The sequence below is a fragment of the Ischnura elegans genome, chromosome 7 (assembly GCF_921293095.1).
Source record: "Ischnura elegans chromosome 7, ioIscEleg1.1, whole genome shotgun sequence".
Lineage (NCBI taxonomy): Eukaryota > Metazoa > Arthropoda > Insecta > Odonata > Coenagrionidae > Ischnura > Ischnura elegans.
Genome location: NC_060252.1, coordinates 22,327,580 through 22,349,619, shown reverse-complemented (window position 1 = coordinate 22,349,619; position 22,040 = coordinate 22,327,580). Strand labels below are relative to the sequence as shown.

At 38.8% G+C, this 22,040-nt stretch overlaps 1 protein-coding gene across 2 annotated transcripts in view; it reads left to right on the top strand.

The window, feature by feature from the left end:
* The window catches only part of LOC124162005 (tetraspanin-11-like), a 206,801-nt gene that overhangs the window by 35,591 nt on the left and 149,170 nt on the right, over positions 1-22,040 (top strand). The gene's annotated exons all lie outside the window — the stretch shown is intronic.

Sequence of the window (22,040 nt, the reverse complement as noted above, 5' to 3'; positions counted from 1 at the left end):
CCAAGTGTCAGGGCATAAAACAAGCTTCCTCGGGACGGACTGGGTCTCGCTGTCTCAAAGATAGGCAGATTGAGGGTCGTTTGGAGACATTAATAGCGATCTGTGACGTCACGACTTTGCGAGTTCGTTAGTGGCCGCTTAATCATCATGTCGGTGTGATGAGCGATGGGATCGTGCGTGCGGAATTAGAATATAGGGGTAATGGTGCGAATGAGCGTCTCATAGTGGCCACAGCGTGAGGTGGCCCATCAGACGGACACCCCTCTTAACCCCAACCCATCATTCCAATTCACACGTACACTTCAATTGCCGAAGCGAGCTAGCCAGCATCAACGCACAGGTGGATATAAATAAAAAGATCAGCCGACCAACGTGTGGCGTTAATTATACATTGATTGCCGGGTAGAGTCTTGCTGCAACAGAAGGAAGCGAATTTAAATTAGGGTGCTGAAAATTTTAAGAAATGGACTCGATGACTTTTAATTGATGGTTAAGCTCGCAGAAATTGACGCATGGACGGTAGAGTTCATGGTATAGCACGCAAGTGAACAAAAGGGGGCCGATTACGTTTCCTTGTGGAACACCTGATGCCACTTTAACAACATCTGCGATAATTCCGTCAACTACTGCTTTTCACTTATGATCTCGCAGAGTGTTGCTTATCCAGTTTACTACTGTTTCTTACAGCCCTATAAAAGTTTACTCGAGTTTCGTATATATAGTAATTTTGACACCTTCTACAACATACGCATGGGGATAGTTGGATGATCTACGCAAGAAATGTACCGCCGTGCATTTTCGTGTTGTATTAATGAATGTTATCTATAGGTTTTGTCTGCCATTCCTAGCCAAAATGATTCTTTCATTGTATTTTATATACAGAGACAGGGAGTGGAGGTCGTTCCGCCGCGCCTGACCTCTACCGCCGACTCCTACAGCAAAAGGTTGAACGGATCATTAATAATAGCCCCTGTCCGTCTCCTGATCACCGCTCGATGAAAAACCTTCGACAAAAAACGGGCTGCTTTCGCATGCGTGGTCGCTAGTTGGTTGGAAATTCTCCCGAATGATCCCCGCAAGAATCTGAGCGTTCATTCTTTATTTCCGAATGAATACAACCAAACAACAAAAAAATATGAATCGTTCAATGAGTCATTCATTACTAGAGACAACGACGATGACACGACAGAAATGAATCTTAAGCCTTTAAAAAGTGAGCCGGTACTTGCGCACTGTAGGAGGTTACTCATTGAAATATTAAAAAAAACACGTGTTTAGATTACATCTACATCTACAAATTACCCTGCGAGCCACCTCTAGGGTGTTTGGCAGGGGGTGATCAATCACCAGCATGCAGCATGCATTTGGACTCCCACATGCACACCACACCGTCCAAAAAACGTCCCGTATAATAACAAACTATACTACTATATGCTGTTAGAAATAGAATATAGAATAGAAATTCAGAAACATGCAGTAAGTTTTACATAGGTTAGTAGGCTACACTACAAGTCATGCAATCTATTTACGCGTTCTATTGCTGCCGTTATAATCTCTTATTGATCGTGGAAAAAATGACATTCGGAATCTGTCTGTTCTGCAATCTATCTCTCTTATTTTATTTATATGATCTGATCTTCCGTAGTACGTTGGCGTCCGCAAGATATGGTTGACTTCGTCAGAAAAGACACTGCTCTTGAATTTATCTAAAAGGTTTAGTCTATTATTCAATCTACGGTCCGACAGAGATTCCCATCCGAGTTTATCTAAGAGGTCAGTTACACTAACAAGACTATCGTAACGACCTTTCACATACCTGGCAGCTCTTCTTTGCACGCGTTCTAACTCTGTTATTAAGCCTTTTTCATGAGGGTCCCAAACACTGGCAGCGTATTCCAAATGTGGTCTAACGAGGGAAAAGTAGCTAATTTCTCTCACTTTGTCGTCGCACTTTCCTAATATTCTTTTAACAAAACCCATTTTACGATTAGCTTGACCGGTTATTTCTCGAATATGTTTATTCCACGATAGATCATTATTGAGTCTAACCCCTAGATATTTCACAGATTCAACTGCCTTTAACTGCGTGCCCCGAATGGCATAGTTACGCTGTAGGGAGTTATTCTTCTTCCAGAAATTCATTACGACGCATTTTTCCAAATTTAATTCTAACTGCCAAGCATCGCACCAAGCTTGGATAGCAGCAAGGTCATTCGTTAGATCATCTATATCTTTGCTGGAACGGATTTCTCTGTAAACTACAGCGTCGTCTGCAAATAATCGTAACTTACTCTGCACTACTTCGCCAATGTCGTTTATATAAAGAAGGAATAGGAGTGGGCCAATGACACTACCCTGAGGAACGCCAGAAGTGACTCTAACCTCATTGGAGACTGCACCGTCTAATACTACTCTTTGGACGCGGTCGCTCAAAAATTCTCTAATCCAGGAAATGACATCTTCGTCTAGACCATAAGATTTCAGTTTTATTATTAACTTTCCGTGGGGTACTTTATCAAATGCCTTTTTGAAATCAAGAAAAATCGCGTCTACTGGAATGTTGTCTTCCCCGGAGACTAAAATATCGTGGGCGAAAAGTGCTAACTGAGTTTCGCACGATCTGCTTTTCCTAAATCCATGTTGATTTCCCATTAATAAGTTTTGCGCGTCTAGGTGTTTCATTACCGAGCTGACTACGATGTGTTCAAGGACTTTGCAAGAGATGGACGTTAAAGATATCGGCCTGTAATTAGATGGCTGTTCCTTGTCTCCACTTTTAAATATTGGCGTTACATTAGCGATTTTCCAGTCATTAGGTACTTCGTGTTGCTTGATGGATTTTCTGAATATTAACTGCAAGTAAGGGGCAAGTTCCGAGGCTAGTTCTTTATATACGCGAGAAGGGATTTCGTCTGGACCAGGTGATTTATTTGGACTAAGCGATTTCAATATATTTTCTATTCCGAGCGTACTAATGTCAATAGCTGGCATCTTATGTATACAGGGATTGTCATCGGTCTCGGGTGAGTTTTCGGAAGGCTCCGTGAACACGCTCTTAAAGTAGGAATTTAATAAATTGGCTTTATCGTAACTGCTTGTCAACACATCTCCATTGTCGTTTCTCAGCGAACATACGGTAGATCGTTTACCTTGAACTTCCCTAACATATGACCAAAATGCTTTTGGGTTATCCTGTAACTGCTCTACTAGTGTTTTTCTTTTAAAATTCGTGAACGCATTCCTGAACGCTTCCTTCGTGGCGGCTTTAGTCATCCTATATTTTTTAATTATTAGCTCGCGGTCATTAGCGGATAAAACCGTGCTGACTTTTTTCATTTTAGCATGACACGTTCTCTGTCGCCTCAATGATTTTCTCACTTCCGCGTCGTACCATCTCGGTTCGCTGCCTTCTTTTACTATTTTACTAGGGATGTAGCTATTTATTCCCGAAGTTACGAGCGAAAGAAAAGCTTTCCAAGTATTCTCTACATTTAACTTTAATACTGATTCTTGAAACTCGGGGAAAGCATTTTTCAGATGACTCTTAAACCCATCAAAATTAGCTCTTTTAAAAATGAAAACTTTACGCTCTTTTTTAAAGTTTACTGCGGTATTTTGAGAAAACTTTGCAGTTACTACCCTATGGTCACTTATTCCTTCGACAGTGCCAACGTTTATTACCTGATGTGGTATATTTGTCGCTAATAAATCAAGAATATATTCTCCTCTGTTTGGTGCGGATGCTATTTGAAACAATGAATTAGATGTGAAAGTGTGTAATAAAGCCTCGCAGATCACTTTATCCCTCCCACCAGGAATGAAGCTATAAGTCTCCCAATCTATACAAGGTACGTTGAAATCTCCACCCACAATCAAGTTTCTTTCAGGATACTTGGATGCTACGCTGTTTATTTGATTTTGAAAATCCAACATTGACGTTATATCTGAGTTAGGTGGTCTGTAATACGAACATAATAAAATAGTTTTGAATTTTGGACATTTAATTAAACACCACACAGATTCAACGCTGGTCTCAGTTACGGTTATCGCTTGGCTGACAATTGAATTCTTTACAGCTATAAAAACTCCGCCCCCAACTCGATTAATTCTATCTTTCCGATAAACAGTGAACGATTTTGGGAAGATCTCATTGTCTGAATCATCATCTGTTAGCCAACTTTCTGTTCCAAAAATGACGTTACACTTCGTACTATGAATTAAATGGTGGAATCGGAATTAATCGGTGACGTCATGCGAGTGCGAAAACGGAAGTACCGAATAAATTCTAAAAGCTAAAAACGAGCTTGAAAATAAAAGACATAACTGATCAGAAACATTGATTAGGGATGTGCGAGTAGTACTTTTTGACCTCTAGTCGAGTATCGAATCGAGTTGAAAACTACTCGCAAGTATCCAGTCGAGTCGTGTCGAGTATGGTAACTCTTGAACTAAGCAACACAGCAATGCATGCTCCAACATATTCTCATTTTTTTCAATCCCCTTGCGAATTTTCTATTTTGAATGCTTAGTTTGATGTAAAAAGGGAAAGATCACGGGGAACGTTGACGGTAATTGAGACACAATTACGAGATGAATGAAAAGTAATGTGTCTTACACAGTTCCATTAGCACAATAGGGTGGTTTCCTATTATTTTTTTATTGCCTGAATGGAAAGATTATTATTCCTGGAATACGCATTTCACGCTCTTAGATTTTCGAATGACGATATCAATTTTTCGCGATTCAACGAAAAGTGAAAATTTTCAAGCGCGCGAAAACGCGACGGCTAAGTAGGAATGATGGGAAAAGTCCGTGTGACGTCATTCTAGTTCTCGCTGCCGCAAAGTGAGATGACCTTGGGGCAAGGATATATGCAACGCTGCGATGCAGGCTGCTAGCAAGTAGCAGAGTACCCTGCTAGGAGGTAGCGCTTTGCTTAAATATGGATTATTACTACCTTATCAAACGAATGAACCTTTCCGACCTTAGACAATTTTAATAAGTGATTATTAAGAGATGTTTCCCTAAGCTCTGTGACTCATGCATGCATTGGTAATCTCAGACGATCTAAAACTCCTATCCTCTCGTGTAGAAATTAGGTCCCTGTGACGTCACGTGGAGTGGAATCGCATGGGCGCCAATCTGGCCTTTTTCAAATGAGGATAAAATTGACCCTTGCCATTCGTCTAAACCGGTATTTCCAAAACCAAATAATTTGTATATTTTGAAAACCCTAATGGTGGGTAACGAATAGCAATTAATGCATTTCGTTTTCTTTGACGAAGGAAACTACCCTATTGAAATGAATTAACCCCTAGTAATATTTCGTCAAAGTATGTATCCAAACTGCTCCGAAGAACCCTTAAAATAGATATTTATTTTCTGACTCTATTGTCTGTTAGTTCAAGAGGGAAACTAAACACAACACAGGAATAAACGAAAATTAACATTGGACGTATTTAGTGATCAAAAAGGCTAAAAGATGACACCACCTGTTACGTCAAACACTTTGTAAAACCGGCATTGCCCGCTGAAACGTAAAAGTTGCATTTTTTCCATAGCAACCCTAACGATTTTTCGAATATCTTCGGCGTTTGAGTGAAGAAAGTATGTTAGGGTACAAACGCATCGCTTAAGAAAGTATGCGCGATGCTGTGATACACTGCGATTACTACGAAAACGGCGCCGCGGCCAAAAACCACCGCGTCGGGCGGTTGGACATTCACGCACATAACTTGATAGGAGAGGCGGGGTGGCAAATTAGGGCAGGATTTGTCAATTGATGACTAAAGTTGACACTTTATTTTATAATGTGGTGCTAAACACTTCGTGAAGCAAAGTGAAAAACATGAAGTTTTTCTCTACATTATGTTAAAAATACGTGAAAAATAGGACATTTTAATTGTTTAAATAAAAGTAATAAAAATTATCGCTAGGATAAAACTCACTACTACGGTATCTAAAAATGTTTATTTTTATTTTTAAATGATTTAAATTTAGGCATTTTAAAACATAACGCAGCAGTAGCAAAAAACTTGAGTCATTTTTTTCAAATAATGGGAAAAAAATTTTGAGATAATTTTTCATTAAATTGAAATACGTCTCCTGCTTTAAAAAAATGAGTTATAAATAAAATTATTTCAGTAATGTGGTCACTGATCATTCTATAATTTGAAAATATAATAGTTTTTTCCAAATTAAAAAGTAAAAAAAATCATGTTTGGCCAGCTTTTTTCGATTTCAGCCCACTCTGCGCCGGGGCGGAAGACGGTCGGACGTCGCCGCTATCGAAAAGGTATTCTGCACCCACGTCGACTACTATAGTGGTTGACTGCTACGTATACTAAAGCTGATACTCCTAGGCCAAGGCATTAGAACGACTTTATAAACGGTATTACTACAAGAGTTTCATGATGGCGCTTCCTGTCAGCAGATTTCTGAACTTTTTGGCATCGACCAGTACCAACTACTCGACTCGACTCGAATTTTCGAGTACTCACACATCCCTAGCATTGATCATTATGATAGATGATCAGAGAATAATTTGAAATATTCGAGACTTAGTGTTAGAACATTTTATGTGAACGAAAGAAATAACTATGTATATCCACGTAAAATTCATTTGCGACCGGTTTCGACTTGAGAAATCATCCTAAGAAGCAACCCAAGAATATTCTCACGAAAATATAGGCTCAAAAAAAGAGGGAATGGGGCGGATGTATTTAATATATTTTTGTGCGTAGGAATATATATTTGTGAGAATATTTTTGAGTTGAGTGTCTGAGGATGATCTTGCGCGTCGAAACTGGTCGAAAATTCATTATTAAAGAGTATTCAAAAAAATTACGCCTTCCGCCATCAGTGCGGATGTTGATGATCAAATGTGCGTATTGGGTGAGAGGTTGCGAAGAATAGGAGAAGAAATGGAACTGTGAAGCAAACTACACCATGAAAGGAACCGCAGGTTGATAAAGGCCATGTCATATAAGACAGTCATTGCGAGATAAATATCATCATCGTAATTTGTCAATAATCCCAAGATTGATTTGACGGAGCTATACTATCCGCTAACCTTTTCATTGTGACGAATATCCTCTCTTTTACAACCTTTATAACCTATCCTACGTAACTCATTCGGGGCCGTCCCTTGCCCTTCTTCCCTTCCACCTGTCCCTCTACGATTATTTTCGTCAGGTCATCATGTCTCATGACTGAAGAAAACTGATGAATTTCCTAATTGGCGCTAGAGTCGTAACAAAAAGGTGTTGACAGATTATATCATTAAAAAATCGTAAGAACCACTCATAAACGATAAGGAACTCTAATCGGCAAGTCATTTTCCTGAATAGGGAGTTGCTTCAGACTGTTATTCTGATGGATTGCTAACGAATTATAAAATTAAATTTCACTGTCAATTTTCCAAAAATAATTGAATTATACTTCACGACCGATTTTAATACATTACGTATTCATTTTCATAAGTCAACAATCGTAAGATTGGTTTGACGCAGCTCACCATTTCTCTCTCCTATCCGCTAGCCTTCTATTAACGACGTAATTCTTCTCTTTTTCATCCTTTATGACTCATAGTCCTATGTAAATCATTCCGGGCCGTCCTTTACCTTTCTTCCCTTCCACCTGCCCCTCTACGATTGTTTTCATCAGGCCATGTCTCATAATAAGGCCAACTAAGTTGTCCCGTCTTCTCCGTACGGTTTTTGTCTTTTTTCTTCGTCTTGACCTCTCTTTTCTCCCACTCTTCTTAGCACTTCCTCGTCAGTTGCACGGTCCATCAATTTCATCTTCATCATTCTTCAGTAGCACCACATTTCGAATGCTTCCACTCTTGACTTCTCTGCTGCTGTCAACGTTCAAGCCTCGCTTCCATAGAGAAGCATATACATATGTAGTAGCTGATGAATCGTTTCCTCATTTCTGTGCTTCTATCCACGGCTATAATTAGATCCTTCTTCTTGTACAACGCCCTCTTCGCCTATTGAATTCTTTGGCGATATTTTTCTTGCTTCGACAATCGATAGTTTCGGTAATCGGTTTCCTTGGATGCAAAACTCTCACTTTTTCAGTTTTTTAATTGTATTCCATAATGTTTATTAATTCATTTAATACGGACCAAAAACAGTTCATGACCAATTACAAAGGACTCACAATAACAAAGAAGACAATTAACAAATAGCAAAGAAAACGTAAGCAACTATCAACACAATAATATTAAATTTTATTATCAAAGAACAAACAAAGAATGGTAGTATTCATAAGGTGGTGCGAGGAGTTAGGAGAAAATTACGATGGAAATGTTGAAAGATAGATGAAGGATCAAGAAAGGCCAAAGAATGGAGCATATTTTGAATAGGACTTAACAGATATAGTCGGAATAGAAAAGAACGTTTAGCGACAGAAAGGCGGGGTGTGAAACAATGAAATAGGTCACTCGACCTGGTCGTGCGCTAAGGAACACGAAGTGGGGAAAGAAAAAGAAGGTCAGAAGATGTGTAGGTATTTATCATTAATAATATTTGAGAAGACTCCCCTTTCATTAAGGGCACAGTGATTAGCTATAGTTGCAAGCTTGTTTTTTATTACTTCCCACTAATATCTTAGTTCCCGTTTTATTTCCAGGTCCGACAGACGCGATAAATTAAGAGTTATATTTCGCCGAACATAAAGATATATATGTAATTCGTTTTTTCCGCCGAAAAATAAAGGATTTCAATAAATGCTAGTCGTAATTTCCTTAGAGCACTTCCTTTTTATTTGTAAATGGCTGGTGTCCTAACACCCCCTGCCACACGACTTTTAGGGGGCTTGCGGGGTATTATGTAGATGTAGTTTCCTTTTTGTTCATTTTCAACTTATAAGTGGCTATTATCCTTTCCACAACGGGGAACTACATACTGAAGGAAAATAATAGATAGAACTTCCCAGAAATAGAAATGTCTCCGGCCACACCACCTGTTTTGAGTGTGCCCCCCTTTTTTGTGAGTTTTTTTTTATAACCGTGCGATTTGAAAGTGGAGAACCTGTTGCATCCTGGTGATCGGTGACCCCCTGCCAAACACCCCAGAGGTGCCTCGCAGTGTGTATATCCTAACCGATAGTCGCTGAAGGTGCTCCATCGTCGATCGTGATGTGACTGCCTTATTGAAGGGGAAGAAATGGGAATTTCTTGGAAGTGGAAATGCAGCCTTTTTTGAACAGGGATTAGGGTAGTATAATCATCCCCTCGCGTGACATTGAAGAGGGAATCGCTATTTCATCGAGAGTGCTTTTGGGGAAATGTCGTGTCTTCGGTCAATCAGCGAAAGGATGGTTGGGAAATATATAAAAGGGTGCATATATCCCTCCCATATTAATATGCAATGCTTTTAAGGTAACGCACCTTGTCCGCCACGAAGTAGCGAGGGAGTCTCTCTAGCTGAGGTCCGAAGATATCACTGTTGATATCGTCTGTGTAATTCACGTTGAATATGTTCCTACATTGCCGTAAAAACCTTTATTTTGGGGGCATGTATTTACATGTTTGGTCTATGCAAATAAAATATTTTTTCCCTAAAAATGAAGTCGCGCCACACTTTGAAGATGCTTGACTTCATTAATGGACTGGTAAAGTCTGACAGCTGGTTGCCATGGAGATATCCATCTTTATTTACACGCAAATTGCAGTGGTGTCACTCTCAGAAGATTGCTAACTTCCTTTATGGACTGGTTAAGTCTGACGTCCATACAGCCAGTGTCCCCGATTTGGAAACTTGTTGTGGCACATACAATGTATAAAGGGATACCGTTATCTCTTTAAATACAATGATTACGTTCTGAATAATAATATATGAGCGAATATGCGAAATAAATTTAATTCCATCCTAGTTTTTGTTTTAAACTAAACGCGGTGTATTTAGGTATTTCGTCACCCTAGAAATCCTCCCGTTTACCTTCTTTTGTTAAATGAAGTTTGTAAATTTAAGTAAATTGGAGTCCTTCATCTTGGATATTGTAAACACGGAAATCTATGATTAGATTTATGGGGCGATTTTCATCACAGGTCAACAATCTTTCTATTAGTTTGACGTAGTTATCCATTCCATTCTCGTGTCAGCTAATCTTTTTACACCTTCTTATTTCTTCCTTTCATATCCTCATTTACCTGTTACATATTTTTCACTCGAGTTGTCCTTTTCCTTTTGAAAAATTTCAAACGCGCGAAAACGCGGCGACTAAGTATAAATGCTGGAAAAAGCCCGTTTGACGTCATTCTGCTTCCATCTGCCGCCGTGTGAGGCCACCTTGGTGCGAGGCTACCGGCTACGATGCAGGCTGCTAGCAGATAGCAGAGCACCCTGCTACCAGGTAGCGCTTGGCTTAAATAAGTATACAAATAAATAAGTATCAAACGAAGGAAACTTTCCGACCTTGGGCAATTTTAATAGGTGATTATTAAGAAATGTTTCCCTGTTCTCTGTGCCTCATGTATGCATTGATATTCTCAGACCATGTAAAACTCCTGACTACTTGTATAGGATCTAGGTCCCTGTGACGTCACATGGAGTGGCATCGCATGGGCGCCAATCTGGCCTTTCTCAAATGAGGATAAAATTGATCATTAACATTCGTCTAAACTGGGATTTCTAAAACCAAATAATTTGTATATTATGAATATGCTCATGGGCGGTAACGAATCGCAATCAATGCCTTTCGTTTTCTTTGATTAAGGAAAAGACCCTATTGGCCCTCGACGATTGTCTTCATCAGGCCATTATGTCTCAAGATATGACCTTTAGGGTTGTTTTTCTCTCCTTGTCAATGTTTTCATGAGACTTCTCTCTTACTCTTCTTAGAACTTCCTTATTACTGAAATATGATTTTATGCTTTCCCGGCGAATAATGTGGGTAAACTTTTCTCGGGATTCCCACCGGGTTAATGTTTTTATAACGGCCAACGTTTCAAGTACCGTCTCGGCACTCATCATCAGGTTGATTTATTTCCGTATTACTTACTAGGTCGATCCGTCTTACCATCGATACTTCACTTCTGTGGGGAAGCGTTCTCCAAAATAATTTTCGATGAATTGTTTCCTTACTTGAGTTTAAATTACCCGCTGTAAGTAAATATTTCTCCTGATGGATTGCTCTACTTGCGTGACCTAATTTCTTTCTCGCTCCCTCATTCGCTGGTTTTTCTGCTTCCCAAATTCATGAGCATTTTCCAGTGCCTAAGAATTATAAATTCCTGAGTAAATCCCTATTCAGATAACTAATTTATTTGCTGCAAAATTGTTCCAATGGTAACATCGCACGTATTATGTATAAAATGGATTTATAATGGAAAGCTTTGGCGACAGGAACTTAGGCAACAACTCTGCGTGTGTATCACTCCGCCCCACCCAAATCCATTAGCTTATCGCTGATATTCTCTTCAGCGGAGTGTTCTGGTGATGCGGCTGTGTTGCACCGCGACCACCTGTTCAGCTGCCGCAAGAGTAGAACGTGTCGTGTTATGAAGTGAGTCCCTTACACGAGTTGTACTATGAGGCTTGTGTGCTGTATGTACGCATTGGCGACGTTGGATTTAGAAAGAAAAATCTGCAGAAGACCTGAGGTTCGTGTTTCGAAAGTAAGTGATGGACCTTACTATGTGGATAGAGATATCAAAATTTAAAATTTAGCTTACGGCGTTGCAATTTAAAAAAAATTCAAAATAGAAAAAAGTCTTAATTTCATCGACAAAGACGTCAATTCTTAGGTTTGAAGACGAGGAAAACGAAAAAAATAACACTTTTAACTACGAAAATTCAACCGTTGACCCAGTAAGGCCAGTCTAGGTCATAGGGGTGGCAAAAAGAAACGCATGTCAGCAAAGGTGTCGATCCATATGTTTTTATGGGTGCCTAAGTCAGTTGTGTAGTGCAAATACCCATCTTATACAGTAATTGACCTTTTCGGAAAATACGGATGTCTAAGGTCGTAGAGGTATACGTTGGGATATCATGACAACCAACGCGTCGAACCAAAGGTTTTGAAGGGTGCCCAAGTTAGTTTTGCTGTCCAAAGATCCGTAATGTCAATTTTTTGTCCTCCCAAGGCCACAATCGGGGTCAAATGTCATGGAGGAATGTTTTGAAACATCAGGGTAACGTTTCCAACCAAAGGCTTTAAATGGTGACCAAGAGAGTGGGTAGGCCACGAATGGATATTGTTCAATTTTTTGACTCCTGTATATTTTGACATTTGAACTGCTGTAGGGTTATAGTGGGTAAAATATTAAATGTAGGGATACTTTCCAAGCTACATTATCAGGAGATAAGGTGTATAGTGATAATTTGATCGTTCCTGCTATAAATTTGTGTAATAAAATCATACTAGAGGGAATAATAAAGACTTGATAATTTTCGCCACAGCGAGTTTTTAATCCAACAGGTTTCGGCTCCTACTGTGTCATTCTTATGTGTAAAATCTCTTTTGTTGTGGTTGTACCCTTGAGAAGATGTGTGTTACTATTGTGACACTTGGATCAATCTAAAAAAATAAAAGAAGGCATTCTCATTGTTCTATTATAAGCTACATTTTTATCGCATGTTTTCTTATTAATGAATTCCGAAGATTCAAGCTTGATGTTTTGAAAATTTTCCTTGCTGAAATAATAATATCATTTCCTATGTGAAGTAATAACATTGTAATGTAGGTCGTAATAAATTTGATAATTGTGCAAAATTACAAGTACGTAATTATTTGAATAGTTTTTATAATAATATAATTTTTTTAGCTATTCGTGAAATAAATTTTGAAAACGTGGTTTCCCTCGATATAAATTCCGTTTTCAATCGTAAATTCCTCGATTTATAAAAAAACTTCTTTTCACATATTTTGCTTAAACCTTGGATTTTCATTTATTTCCGGGGTTACGATGAGACACTTCATTTATATCCCCTTGAGAAGGGTGGAAACCACCCCCGCAATGAAAGGGTCACGCGGTACTAATGTTTGTTTGCACATTTTAACAAGTATTCACTAAATTTAAAATTAAATGAATTAGTTTCAAAGAATTCGTACGTGAAAAGATTCAATGACTAGCAACGGTATTTCTCGTCATCCTTTTTTGGTAAGAAGTGTAAGTCGTGGAAAATCAAAATAAGTGATGTACGGCATGCGTCCTTTTGTTGTAAGAGGTTCAGAAGTTCTCGTAAAAAAAGGGGACATTGGCTTTTATGGCCACCTCAATTAGTCAACCTGCAATTATCTTTCATAGTTATTGCGGATTCCTCTTCCGTGGCCGTTTAAGTGTATCTGTAAATAAAAAAAAGAAACGATAGAGGAGACTTCATTTGTGGCCCATCGAAGCTTGAGGAAGCCATCCATAGTTTTTCATTTCTATCTGGTATCTCTTTCTCACGAATATTACGATGTGGAAGATTCATCCATCGGCCATGATGTCATCCACGATGCGTTCAAATAGATTTAAAGAGGTCGCCCCTTCCGTCGATGATGTTACAGCGATCCTAATAGGGTGGTTTCCTATTATTTTTTATTGCCTAAATGGAAAGATTATTACTCCTGGAGTACGTATTTCACGCTTTTAGATTTTTAAATGACGATATCTATTTTTCGCGATTAAATGAAAAGTGAAAATTTTCAAGCGCGCGAAAACGCGACGGTTAAGTATGAATGCCGGGAAAACTCCGTGTGACGTCGTTCTGGTTCCCGCTACCGCAAGTGAGGTGACCTTGGGGCGAGGAACTGAGCGCTAATACGACGCAGGATGCTAGCAGGTAGCAGAGTACCATGCTAGCTGGTAGCGCTTGGCTTAAATAAGGATTTATTATACCTTATCAAAAGAAGGAAACTTTCCGACCTTAGCTAGTTTTAATAGGTGATTATTAAGACATGTTTCCCTGAGATCTGTGCCTCATGCATGCATTGGTAACCTCAGACGATGTAAAACTCGTATCTACTCGTATATAGAAACTAGGTCCCTGTGACGTCACGAGGAGTGGCATCGCGTGGGCGCCAATCTGGCCTTTTTCCAATGCGTTAAAAATTGAGCATTGCCATTCGTCTAAACTGGGATTTGTAAAACCAAATAATTTGTATATTATGAATACACTAATGATGGGTAACGAATCGCAATCAATGCTTTTCGTTTTCTTTGATGAAGGAAACTACCCTATTGCCACAACAACATTTTTTGAGGGTTGCAATAGCTTGACCCTCTCAGTAGTTTATTTGCGATGCAGGACGAAATTAGCGCACAAAATGAAAGGGACGGATGTGAAACGGAAAACCAGTATGGACGCCAATATTCTTCGGAGGTCCTCCTCCCCCGGAAATGTTTAGGCATTTTACGTACCATTAAATATAAATAAAAGAAAAAATATATTATGAGGACAGTTTTTTAAGGCAATTTAAGGGAAAAAATAAAACCAAGGTGGCTTTAATTTGTTCTAAAAATGAATGAAATTACGTGAAAAATGCTACCATAGCCATTAGTATTTCGCCGGTGACTGTCATAGGATTTATCCTATAATTCGTGATACTTCTGTTAATGTATAAACTCTGTGTCTGCTAGCCACTTTGCTGGGTGGGATGTACTTGAAAATATACTTTATTACTGTAATTGTCGATATCCGTTGGATATATAATTAAATTAAATACCCGTTTAAGTGCACGTAAATGACTAGTTTACTCTCGCAAAATTTTATTTTCAGTTGATCTGGTTGTGGAGCGTAACTGTGGTGATTGATAATTTTTTACCTGGGAAAAGATGTTTGATTAAGTAAGCATTGACCCGTATGGGATTGTGAATGTTTTGGTCAAATTAGGCGTGGCTTGTCCTGCCCAAGCACACCCATTCCGGCCACACATCGCTCCGTTCGGGAAATCAGTGGTGCCCCCTCCAGACAACCTCCTTGATATTAAACGATCTTTCACCGAGATACGAAGAATTCGCCGTTTTCATCAAAATTCCCCTTTGCATTCTTCTGCTAATAGGGTAGTTTCCTATAATTTTTTATTGCATAAATCGAAACATTATTACTCCTGGAGTGCGCATTTCACGCTTTCAGATTTTTAAATTACGATATCTATTTGCCGCGATTAAACGAAAAGTGAAAAATTCCAAGCGCGCGAAAAAGCGACGGATAAGTAGGAATAATGGGAAAAGTCCGTTTGACGTATTTCTGGTTCCATCTGTAGGCGTGTGTGGTGACCTTGGGGCGAGGCTTGAACGCTGATATGACGCAGGCTGCTAGCAGGTAGCTGAATACCCTGTTAGCAGGTAGCGCTTGGCTTAAATAAGGATTATTATTCCCCTATCAAACGAAGGAAACTTTCCGAACTTAGGTATTTTTAATGTGTGATTGTTAAGAGATGTTTCTCTGAGCTCTGTGCCTATTGCATGCATTGGTAATCTCATACGATGTAAAACTCCTATCTACTCGTATAGAAACTAGGTCCCTGTGACGTCACGTGGAGTGGCAGCGCATGGGCGCCAATCTGGCCTTTTTCAAATGCAATTAAAATTGACCGTTGTCATTCGTCTAAACAGGGATTTCTAAAACCAAATAATTAGTATATTATGAATACACTAATGGTGGGTAAGGAAACGCAATCTATGGCTTTCGTTTTCTTTGATGAAGGAAACTACCCTATTGTTCTTCGACGGCCAAGCAAGGTGGACGGGTATGATTAATGACTCGAAATATCGTCTGGTAATCCGAGTTGACATTTGTGCCGCCTCGGCATTTTGTATTTATTTTGGATGCTTGCCCAGGGGCCGAAAGGTGTCGCATTCATTAACATTTGATCAGAATCTCAACTTGTCTGGAAGGGAGTCTCAATATTGCACTCTCAAAAATTCTCCGTCGGGTTACTTTAAAGTCGCTGTTAGGCTAAAAGCACCATTGTGTCTTACGGATCATTGGGCATGAATCGCGTATTTTAAAAAGCTTATTGTACGTATTAAGATCGTAGGAAATTCGTGAAGAGTTGAATTGTGTTTTGAAACTTGTGGGAAAAAAAACTACTTACACATGAAGCGTGACAACTATGGGAACGTGCACGAAAAAAAAAGTTTAGTTAGAACTATCGAATTCTGATGAAATTTATCAAACTTTTCGGTTCATATGGCATATTGGAAAACTCAGTAACAATTACCAAACCAGTTTGCTAAATTTTATCAAGCTGGTTTGGTAATTGTTACTGAAATGGCCACAGCAGTTCGATAAAAACTATCAAAATTGGAAGGGTAATAAAACCGACGTAGCGTGCCATGTGAAAGATTTTCAACCAAGAAAACACTATTGTGATTGAAAATCATAAAATTAGTTTCTGCAAAAGAAATAATCAAAGAAAAAATAAGCCTGCTTTGTGCAGGCGTATTTTTTATCCACTTCTTTTGATGAGCGTAAACAAAATTAAAACGTTATCGCCATCACAAATAATAAAAACAAAATCATTTCTACCAACCTAACTTTTATGTAAGGCCTGTTGAAGAATCTTTCAACTGCAAAAGTGTATTGGTATAAACAAAAGAGGAAGGACGGACCGTTCGATAGATTACGAAACACTTAGTGAATTCCATCAAACCAACTTTGCATAACAATGTAGACTTTGATAATTTTTACCATACAAGGAAGCACCTTGGTAAAATTAATCTTAACTTCGATAAAAGTTACCAAACTCTGAATCATATCGAATTAATACAGTTATTATTACCAAAATCTTTCGTACAATTGACCAAATCATAAATATCAAAATGTTTGATGAAATTTATCAAGAGCGTTTGGTAAAATTAATCAGTGCTTAATAATTTACATTAAATTTTTAATATATTTGACAAAAATACTCCCTATCAGACCAGTTTGATAGTTTTAATCAAATCTTTTTATTTCTGTGTGGAATCAAAATAAAAACCCTGAAACTGGAGTTTTTAGGAATCTTTATTGCTGACTAGTTTTCCATATTGTTGTAATTTTCATTTGGAGAAAATGAAAATAAACTTTACTTCACTGGACTCCTATGCTTCAATATCGTCCGCCCTTTGTGATGTACGAATCAATGGTGGGTTGCGACGACGCTACTTCGTAGTTATTACGAGGCAATGTAGAGGACTCTGCATTACATTGAACTGGCTTGGCAGTAGCCGTCCCTTATACATAGTTGTGTCCTCGAGGAATAATATGTTATTCGGAGTGGAAACCGGGTCTCTAAGCTAATGACTGGTACGAAAATGCTAAGGGCGTTTCAGAAAGCACCAAAAATCAAGCAGTGTTGATTTGAAGTTCCCATGATTACGAATTATATTGTTAACTATGCAACAATGCGTATAATTAATTATGTCGGTCGGAAAGCTGAACTTAATAAGTAATGATTTGTGAGTTTGGATTATCCAACATCATAATATTCAGGTGTATCGATGCAAAATTTCCTTTTAGAGGTGAATCGTCAATTTTCCATTTCCGAGACGCTGAAATTAAACCAATTAAGTAATTATGCGATGGAAATATTAAAAATGAAAAGAAGATGCCTGTTTTAAAAAAGTTTGAGCCATTGGGACCTGTGAAACTCAAAAAAAGAGGACATGAAAATATGTTTTTGCCCCCGATTGGATTCGAACGCGGCACCCCACTCCGTGGCGCCCCCATTTGCTCGCCTTGGTTACTGCTTGTCCTGTCTTCAGTTAAGTCGCCACCGTTCAATTTGCCCAAGTGAAGGATGCTAAGCATGTGATACGATTGAAAAAGACCGTTTGACTGCGAAAGGAAAATGCGAAGAATTCCACGTCGAATATATACCTTATAAAACGCTCATCTGAACGTGGGTCGGATTAGCCGAGTGGGCTAGTTGGGGAGACGCCAATCGACAGATTCGTTTCCTCACGCGGTCAGTCATGGTGGTTAGTGACCACCATTGACACTACTGCATCCGGAGGAGTGATATCCTCATAGAGGGTTCACTAAATCCGGCATCCAAGGCACAGTAACCTCGACCCCTGAAGATAGCCGAAGCAAGGTCGTGTCCTGCAGACGCTCCTTCCAATGCCGCAGAGCGGCCCTCGAGATGTGTCTCATCTGTGACAGTCGTCGACTTCTATCACAGATGTAAAATTGTGTTCCGCAATCGTTGATTCGCGGTACACGATTAGTACAAATCCGACCCCATTTTTTGCTCCTATTTTCATTTATCGTTCAGAATATGGAAGGCATACTCAGGAAGTAGGGCGCCGCGTTCGAGCCCGGTGGGGGGCAATTGCATATTTTTACGCTCAGTTCTTGGTTTTAAACGGCCTCATTGGCTCAATCATTTTTAAAACAAGCATTTTCTCTTCATTAAAAATATTTATATTTGTTGATTATTTGATGTAAAACATTTAATTTCGCCATCTTAGGCATTGGTATGGTATGGCCCAATTCAGAGGAGTTTAAACGGAGCTGATGGAGACATCTGCCTAGGAAAACGTCTGAATATCCAAACTCCTTAACAATGACATGTTAACGTCATATTCGGATGTTCGACGGGCACTTTATATTGTAAACAATGTTAAATAGTTGACGCAGTCAAGGGCGGAAACAGGATTTTTTTTCGGAGGGGGGGGGGGGGGGTGAGTTTCTCCAAAGGACTGACAGGCAAATGGCATTTTCCTATTTGGGATAAATTTGAATAAGGGGATAAGTTGGGATAAGTTGAAATAATTTGTTGCGCACTTAAAAATGTTCGAAAAAATGTCCGAAAAAATTGCGGTGTAACCACCTATTGGTGGATCTTGTCCATGTAAAAGTACAAGAATCTCTTCAGAAAAATGTACAGAATCTTGTGCATTCTAATGTAACCAGGCCTTAACGGGGAAATAAAATATTTTACATCAAGTAATTAACAAATATAAATATTTTTAATGGCGAGAATATGCTTGTTTTAAAAATTATTGAGCCAATGAGGCCGTTTAAAACCAAGAACTGATCGTAAAAATATGATAATGCCTCCCAGGGGGATCGAACTCGGCACCCTACTTACTGAGTAAACCTTCTATAATACCTTCTAATATTCTGAACGATAAATGGAAATGGGAGCAAAAAATGTGGTCGGATTTGTATTTATCGTTTACTGCGTATTAGCAGTCAAAGATTTACATTTCTGTGTCAGTGGTTCATTTACTTCTGCCACAGATGAGATACATCTCGAGGGACGAACATTCGGCATTGGTAGGATCGTCTGCAGGACATGACATTGCTTCGGCTGTCTTCAGGGGTCGAGATTGTTGTGCCTAGGATGCGGGATTGGCGTGACCTATTTGGTCTCACATCACACGTCCGGATGCGATATAGCCAATTGTGAATGAATTTCACCATGACTAACCGGGGGTGGACACTAACCATTTTGGTTGGCGCCCACCCAACGAGCCCACTCGGCTAATCTGACCCGCGTTTAAGGGAGTGTTTTTATAAGGTTCGACGCGGAATTCTTCGCATTGTCATTTCGCAGTCAACCGTTCGTTTTCATTGGTATCACATGCTTAGCATCCTTCATTAGGGCAAATTGCACGATGGCGACTTAACAGGAGACGAGTCAAGCAGTAACAAAGGCTAACAAACGGGGGCGACATGGAGTGGGGTGCCGCGTTCGAATCCAATCGGGGGTAGAAACATATTTTCATGTCTATTTTTTGGGTTTAACAGCGCCCAATGGCTCAAAAATTTATAAAACAGTCATTTTCTTTTATTTTTAATATTTACATCACATAATTACTTAATCTTATATTTAATCACCGTCTAGGTAATGTAAAATTGACGACCGACTTCAAAAGGAATTCTTGCGGAGGCTATACTATGTGGAATACAAAAAGTTTGCTTTTTAACCTAAGGGAATAATAAGTTACACTTCTCATATTCTTATGATTCAATTGATCAACTCTTTGCCCTACACACATTCTTCGCGTATATGCATAATAAAAATTGGGGTCACGGCCGTGTGTTTAGAATGATTTGAATACATATAAACCACGAGGGTTGTTTGTCCGTGACTCTTTGCATTACTCACGTGGTAACTATTGATATAACAATACTCTCGTTCGTTTCTATCTATTGGTAAACAGCTGTGTTTTGAGCTAGTTAAGTCGTTTAGTTTGCGTTTGAGACAATTTAAAGCAGAGATTTGAATTTTGAGACCCTTCCTTTCTAATCGAACATCATCCATTCCCCCTCTTCTTAGCACTTCCTCATTGTTTACTCGTTTTCTTCATGTTATCTTCAACATTCTTCGGTAACCCATGTAGTACATTTTATTTTGAAACGTTCCACTCTTGACTTCTCTGCTTCAGTCAACGCCCAAGCCTCTCTCACAAAGAGAAATACGCTTCATATATGATATACGTTGTATGTATAATTATTTTTATTTTCCGCGAGGAGTCAGGTAGGAGGACAAGGCCGTTAACTCCGTATCCGAAGCTGCAGCGCCGGAGCAGAATGTTCACGAGAGGAAGCTGTTGTTCGCGCGCGCTCCACGTCTTTCATTTATTTTTGTTTTCGTGAAAAATTAAAATGTTTCGTCGAGCGCGTCTGTTTTGTCTTTTGTTTATTTATAATTCTTCACTGTCGCGCTCGACGCTTCCTCATCCTTTTCTCTTTTTTTTCTCTCTCTCTTGCGAATAATTTGTCCCTCTCAAACTGCGCATGCGCCTCGCTGTCTTTTCATGTACAACGAAATGCTCTGCCCCGAGCTCTTAAGACCAAGTGTACGCGAAGCGCCATCTAGAACGTTAGGGATACGATTTGATGTCCTCCAATCCGTGGGATGTAACGGCATACCCTAAATCCATATTGTAAATGTTATGATCTTAATTTGGAACCCGATCTTTAGATCCTGAAAAAACGGTGAAATTTAATTCTCTGACAATGAGTATGAAATTTTTAACACTGATCTTGTACCTAATACGGAATTATTTGGTTATTTACTTATTTTATGCTGTCCGAAAACAGTACAACGCCAGTCACAAAAAAATCACAATATTAATGAAAACAATTGACAAATATGATGCAAAACGTAAACAACAATGAACATTAGAACTGAAATTCTTGGAGTGGATGATGCTCCATTAGAATGGAATTTGAAAAAATTAGTATGGGAATTTCCTCATATGCATATCAAAGCAATTTTGGTTAATATCTCACACAGATAATATTTTTTTGGTTTTTTAAGTATATTATATTCTTCTGGGTTCCAAAAGTAAAAAAATTAGGATGCAGAAATCATTACTGCTCATTTAATATATTTCTTGTTTGGACAACGATAAATGTCACTAAAATTAGTACTCTATTTTGCGTGACATTGAAACCAAATAAATTTGTATATGAGAGAAAAAGGTTTGGTGGAATAATGGGTTACGTTCTTGCCACATGTAACCTGGAGTTCCCTATATTCCCTCATAATAATTACGAAGTAGAGTCCTCGAGGCTCGGTATTGTTTATCGCAATGGTTTGGCCCATCGATAATGGCGGATTGTAGCACGGGCGTCCAGACGCGTTGAGTTTGTTTATTCTCAGTTTTTTAATCGAATATTAAGGAAAATTGACAATGCTTGAGCAATAAACATTTCTAAACACTCCATAAATGAGTTTCGGAGTTTTCGCTTATATTTCGACGCTCCCAAAGTTGTAATGATTCATGTGTTAGTAGTTTTATTGCAAAAAATATGATAAATGCTCAGGTGCACATGAGATTCCAAGATGGCGTTCAGCCTAACACTAGCGGACACTACCTTTCCCATTGTGGAAGGTTCATTTCATTTCAAATCACCCAATATAGATCAAATTTGTTGCTCGAAATTTTTAATTATACTGATTTTTTTATCACAAGTTTCCTACAAGTTGTCATCACAAATCACCATTTGAAAAAATTACAAGCCATACTTTTTTTTGGCAGCTATTTTTAAAAGGGCGGCAGGGCAATTTTTGATGATAAACGTATAATGGATGAAGTTTGACTTCGGAGCGATTTCAAAAGATATCAGAATAATTCAAAGACCAATGTGTTCATCACG